Genomic DNA, 6,934 nt, shown 5'->3' with positions numbered 1-6,934 from the left:
CCCAGCCCCAGAGCCTGCGAGATTCCCGCCTCCCCCTATGCACTCCCCTGTTCCCCCATCCGCGGGCGCCTGCCTCTCCCGCCCCCACGCTCCCTGCGGGAAGGGGTTCCTATGGCACCCATTCCCCCGCACACACTTAGCTCACTGGCAGCCCATCTGCCCCGGACGATAGCAGCAGATGCCTCGATGCACAGCGGTGCCTGCAGCGGACGTGAGCGCTGCCAGCCAGGGCGGGGGCGTGGGCTCCAAAACGCTTGGCTGGAGCAGAGGCCCCCTCATCTAAGGCCAGGCCAGACAGGTCAGGACATCCAGATGCCCTGCCCAGGCTGGTGACAAAGGTGTCGGTGATGCTAGAATCAAAGCTGCCCTTGCAGTCCCTCCCCCGACTTCCACCCCCAGGGCTCCAGCCCCAGCTGCCCAAGAGGGAGCCCATGGGTGGGCCGGTGTCTAGCAGGCCGCATCCTTTGGGGGGGGTGCGAGGTGGGGCGGGGGTCTGCAGCTCTCTAACTCCCAGCGGATGGCCCAAGTGTGTGGGTGCTGGCCCCAAGCGTCCGCTCACCCCACCCCAAGGAGGAGGCTGGTGGACGCCATGGACACGCCCGGCAGGGGCGGCCACTGTACAAAGCGCGCGCCGAGGCTTGTGGCAGAGGGTGCAGAGACGTCCGGCCGGCCTCAGAGGCCCGACACTGGCTGGGGTGGGGGCGAGGGCGGCGGACGCCCCGGGGGCTGCAGTCCCCGCCGTGCGGTGGCGCCACCTGCAGGGAGAACAGCGCCTCGGCTCACCCGGGGCCCCGGAGACTCGGGACTGAACTCAGGCGGACGTCGTGATCCTAAAGGGACGGGCGTGAGCGGGTCCCCTGCGCCCCCTCCCCGCAGCGCCCCCCGCATGCGCGTCTGTTTTGCTTTGCGGCGCTCGATGGGGACACGCTGCACCCTCGCAGTCGCGGTTTCCTCCGCTCCCCCGCTCCCCGCGGAGCCGCCACATGTCAGTGTCATGAGCAGGCACTGAGCTCCGCGCCTCGGCGGGGGGGGGGGGGAGGGGGCGGGAGTGGCAGCTGCCAATCACCCGCCGAGGAGACGGGGGGGGGGGGGGCGTGTCCCCGCGCTCCACGGGGGCTGGGCTGGGGTCAGGAAGTGGTCACCAGTCCTCGCCGGGTGGGACACAGCCCAAGTGGCCAGAGTGTCTTTCCTGAACGCCAACAAAGCCAAATCCAGACAGGCATGGGTGCTGCCTGTCGGCCTCACGCCTCCTCTGTGCCAGCCGGATCCCCGAGCCACCTGCACTACTGGGAACTGGAGATCATTCTCCCCATTTTACAGACGAGAAAACGGAGGCCCAGAAAGGTTTTAAGAAACCGTGTGAACCCTCGTTCTGCGCAGTCTGCCAGTGCCTTGAGCGAGGTTCCAGGGCGGGCCTGGCCCACTCTCTGTCCCCTGCCTGCCCCCAGCCTGCCCCGCTCCTCCCCAGGACCTGCCAATCCTCCCCCTCCCAGCCCTGCGCTGTGCTCCCTGCCCCGCCCTCACCCCTTTAGACTTATCCCTTCTCCCCTCCCTGCTCTGAGGATGCTGTTACCCATCTTGGTTCCTGCGGAGAACACACAAGTCCCCAGCACTGTCCCACTCCCTGATGGTCAGTCACCTCTCCCAGCCCGTTTGGTCCTGATGTCACAGGTGACTGTGGAATGTATGAATGGACAGAGACAGGCTGACGAGTCGTGGCATGACTGCAGTAGCTGCGGCCTGGGGTTGTGCTGTCATCCCTGGGGGACGGAGGCGAGGCCCCGCCCTGCTCTGGACACCACAGGCCTTTTCCCTCATTCCCGGCCCTGCTGGAGGCTGAATCTGTGGATCCGATTAACTGCTCCAGGTTAATTGCCTATCCCTCCCTCCCAGCATGACGGATCCTGCCTGACATTTCCCCAGAGAGTTAATTGATACCCAAGTAATTTGTCATGGAGACCTCGTTATATGCCAACTGGGTCCCCTAAGCTGTTAGCGTCTGTGCCCCAGAAACAAGATTGGCAAGTTAATAATGGAGTCTTAATCACACTGTTCCCTGCTGTCATTGGATGAGAACTAGCCAGAGACAAGATGGGGTGCTGTTGGGAAGAGAAGATGCTGCCCAGGGCTTTGGGGATGACACTTCTTAGAAGAAGCCCCTTCTTGAGAAGGTCCCTAACCTGCTTCCCCAAGCAGGTGTACTGCTGGCAACAGCACTTTCCTCTCCACAAGTGAGCTGAGGCTGACTCCAGCCCCTGGCTCTGGACTGGGCACCTGGTCCCCTGCCCAGGCCACAGTGATGGGCTCAGGGAAGGGCACGTGGCCGAAGCCAGGCCAGCTGACGAGGGTCGGCCTGCAGCTCTCGCCGGAGCTACTGGGATGCATGGGGCTCTCTTTGCCTGGGGAGGAAGGGAACTGGGTTGCCTCTGGCCAGTTGGCCCCCACAAGCAAGAGGCCTCGTGGAGAGTTAGAGAGCCAGGTGCGTGGTGCATCCAGGCCTTGGAGAGCCAGCTCTGCCCCTGGAGGGAACTAAGGAGACCCCACTTTCACTTAAGTTGGTTTCTGTCACAGTAATCTGAAGAGTTGCAATTGAATAGAGGGGCTCTGCATGTTGTTACTCCAGGACTCAAGCCTGTCTGCAGAACCCATGTGCAGGAGCCCCTGGGGAGGAGGACAACCTGGTACAGAAAGGCAAGTCCTGGAGAGGGCCTGGAACCAGGACCAGAGCTGAGTGGGAGGTCTTGAGAATGGCCTGGTGTCTGCCCTTCGTGGGGTCCTCTAGCCCCACACCCATGGGGCTGAGGTGGAGGGGAAGCAGAGCAGAAGTGGGGGAGAGACTTCTGCCCGTGCAGCTCGGGCGGACAGTCCCAGCCTTGACTTCAGCACCGAGGACAGCGATGTCCTTATGGGTAGTTAAAAGTCAGCCACTTTCCCAGGTCTTCCCACTGGAAGATCACTGGGGGCACTGGAAGCCACTAGACGATGCATAGCATTAAAACAAGGGAGTGGTCCAAAACAGAGGACTGCACAGGCTCCCCGAAGGAGGGCACTCAACACAGGAGCGAGCTGAAGAGATTCCCAGGATGAAGGTGGAGGGAAGTCCTTGCTGACAGGCGGTGCAGTAGGTGCACAAGGGCCACTGAGTCGCATGGACACTGGGGAACGGCTCTGTATCAGTTATCTTTGGCTGTGTCACAAATTAACCCAGAACAAAGTTTCACTGTCTCACACAGTTTCTGAAGGGTAGAAATCCAGAAACAGATTGGCTGGGTGGTTCTGACTCAGGGTCTCACGCGAAGACACCGTCAAGATGATGGCTGGGGCCACAGCCCGGAAGGCTTGGCCAGAGTGGGAGGAGCTACCTCCAGGAAGGCGCCGCGCATGGTTAATGGCAGGAGGCCTCTGTTCCTTGCCATGTGCACCTCTTCATAGAGCGGCTCACGACATGGCAGCTGACTTCCCTCAAAGTGAGTGATAAGGGAGGGAGCCACCAAGACAAAAATCACAGTGTGTTTTGTGATCTAGTATTAGAAGTGATGCACCATCACTTCTGGCGTGTTCCACTGGTCATACAGACCAATCCTGGTTCCACACGGCAGGGGAGCTACACAAATTCCAGGAGGCATGGGCTACTGGGGCTGCCACAGGCTCCAAGAAAAAAAATTCATAGATGGTCTGAAATTCTTAATGTACCAAATGGAGATTTATATTTCCATTGAGGGTTTGGGGATAAACAAGTAATGGGTACAGAGAAAATAAACCAAACCCCCCAAACAAGGCAATTATTGGGCCAGCTGGTGGCTCACTTGGGAGAGCCTGGTGCTGACAACACCAAGTCAAGGGTTAAGATCCCCTGACTGGTCATCATTTTTTTTTTTTTAAAGGCTATTATTAAGTCCAGGAAAAATGAAAGGTTATAGAAGTAGAGAAATGTAATCACAATACATTAGTCAGCTGTGAACAGTATATGCAAAGAACAATGTATACATTGCATTCTCGTTCAATCAAAATGAGATGGTGGAAGAGTGTGCGCGTGCGTGCGTGTGTATGCGTGTGTGTGTGCACGTGCATGCACATGCGTGTGGGCTGCATGTGAGAGAACAAACCTTCAATCCCCACAGCAGGAGGTCAATGGGCAATTTCTAATCTGAAAAGAGAAAAAAAAGCAACATGAGCACGCTACTTTGGAGGAAACACCAGAAGAATCAGCTAGAATAAGAGAAAACGTTGCCTCTGAGAAGGGGGAAGCAGGAGAAGGGTGGGTGTGTAAGGAGCTGCTGGGTTTTATTACCAGCCTTCTACAACTATTTGATTTTTCAAACTATTTATGACTTGGCTAAAAAATATAAATGGAAATTTAAATAACTGAAAACCTAAACCAAAGCTGCCCCCCATTGCCAGCACTCCATCAGGCCCCTGCAAGCCCAGGGAAGGGCACAGGAGCCCCGTCCTCCCTTCCTGGGGGTCGGGGTGCTCCCCCGGCCCCTCCATGGCCCCCTACACTTCCTGCGACTTCTGTCTCGGAGTTGCTCCGGGTCTACCTGCTTGTGTGTCTGGGCCCTGTCCTTCCTTCCCCCGCCTGCCTCCCACCTTCCCCATCAAACTCCCAAAGGGAAGGGGATGGCTGTCCCTGGGGACAGAGCACAGCCCTGTGGCAACAGCGTTCAGCTGGCACCTCCAGCTCCTGCTCCTCACCCTGTCCCCAGCCCCCCACGCTGGCCGCCCACGTGGCAGGAACTGAGAGCAGTTGCTCCTGCTTCCCAGGAGGCGAGTGGGGACAGCGGCCGTGCTCCATCATTTCTGACACCTTGCCTAATTACCCCGCGCACGATTCATTTGGGTGTCAGAGCCGCCGCGTGCCTTTGCCTTTAATTAATAATTTGGTAAAACTCCACATGGGCCTGGCCAGGGCACTGCAGCAGGGCTGCTGCTGGAGTGGGTGGGCCAGGCTAGCGGGCTGTCCCCCACCAGCAAGCTCCCCCAAGTGTTCCCTAGTGACACTCCCTAGTTCCTCACCTGTCTGAAAGACCAGAACGCAGGGGCTGACTGCGAGAGGTGACAGGGGTCTGCAGCTTGGGCACCACCCTGGAGTTGGGGGCAGCCCAGACCTCGGGGCACCAGTGCCTATGCTCACTCCTGCCCCAAGCACCAAGGCTTGTTCTAGAGATACTGATCTCCTCAGTCCCACTGATGGGCAAAGAGGCACAGAGAGGTGAAGTGACTTACCCAAACACACACAGCATCCAAGCACAGAGGCCTTGGACTGGATGGAACCCAGGGCCCTGGTTCCCTGTGCACAGCTGCTCCCACCAGGACATGGAGCCCCAGGCAAAGCTCTTCAAGGACTCTTTTGAGGACCAGGCAGGAGGGCAAACTCGGGTGGGGGGTGTGCACCAGCCTCTGGGGTCTAGGGGGACCAAGTTGGCTCTGACCTGGCTTTTGGCCCTAGAGGGCTGGGACTCCATGAGGAGGTGTGTGGCTCCTGTAGACACTGTGGGAAGGGCCGAGGAACCCAGTAGAGACCGAGGCTCAAACAGACCTTTGCCTACACCGGGGGTGGGGATGTGGGGGTGGAGCTAGGGACAACTGGGGACACCAGGTAGGCCTCCTCCCTGATGGCCACGAGGGAGGGGAGGATGGTCAGTCCAGCGCTGTGGGGTGTGGAGCCCTGAGGGGGCCTGGGTGTGACCCAAAGTCCAGGCCAACCCGCCTCCTCCGTGTCTCACCCTTTCAAACTCCTGGGGCAAGCCAGGGACCCAGGGAAGGGACACAAAGACCTGACAGGTGAACAAGAAAATCTATTTGGATCCGACTTGAATTATTAAGTGGTTAGAGAATATTCTTAGCTCTGGCAGGCTGAGGCTGTCAGAGACGGACATCACCATGGGCCTATTTTTAAGGCTCTGTGGGAAGGAGCCGAGACACCACTGCACTCAGTGCCCCCCGTCCAGAGAACCCCTCTGTCCGCCCCAGGGAGCATGTGGGGAGCGGGGGGTAGCTGGGGTCCCCAGGCCACAACTCAGCTCCCTCCAGTGACTTCTGTGCCACCCCACCCTCAGGCCCACAGTGTCTGGCCACCCCCAGTCCTGGCCCTGCCCCCGGCCCATACACCCTCCAGTTTGCCCCGCTTCTGATCCGCACCCCTGCACCCCCAAGTCTGGCCCCCTCTGCTCAGTCCTTGGGGAAAGGGCTGGCCAGCTCTGGGCTGGGTCACCAGCCACTACCTGGGAGTCAGCAAGCAGCTATCGCCTCATCACCATGGGGGGCCATGGCCCACGGCCTGCATCCCACATGGGCTACAAGTTCTGCTTTAACTAAACTCTAGTTCCTTTGAGGTTCAGACCCCTGTCCCCACTCAACTGACCCTGTGACAAAGCTTCCGGTGGGGACCAAAGCAGCTTGCCCGAAGTTGTCCACTGCTGTGTTGTCCTCCTGCTCCTTCTGGAACCCTGCTCCCCCAAAGTCAGGCCCTCACCCAAGGATTTAGTGGGGCATTCGTCAGCTCCTGCCAGGTGTTTGGGGAGGGGTGGAGGGGAGGGCTCCCCAAACTCCACTCACAACTGGACTGTCCAAGGGGACGGAAGACCAAAGCTGAGACGTTACTAATGACCTCACAGACACAAAAAGAAAATACCATAAACTACTGTATTCCAACAAATTAGATAAAATGGACAAACTCCTAGAAACACACAAACTCCCAACTGACTCAAGAAAACAGAAAATCTGAACAGATCTATAACAAATACAGAAATCAAGTAAGTAATCAAAAGCCTCCCAAAGGCCCAGGATAAATAGCTTCGCTGGTCAATTCCACCAAAAATTCTTTAAAAAAAAAAAAAAAAAGGTGACTAGTAAGGGGATCTTAACCCTTGACTTGGTGTTGTCAGCACCACGCTCTCCCAAGTGAGCCACAGGCCATCCCTATATGGGATCC

Source organism: Cynocephalus volans, chromosome 16 (genome assembly GCF_027409185.1).
Source record: "Cynocephalus volans isolate mCynVol1 chromosome 16, mCynVol1.pri, whole genome shotgun sequence".
Lineage (NCBI taxonomy): Eukaryota > Metazoa > Chordata > Mammalia > Dermoptera > Cynocephalidae > Cynocephalus > Cynocephalus volans.
The sequence above is the reverse complement of the archived record's forward strand: the minus strand, read 5'-3'. Positions refer to the sequence as shown.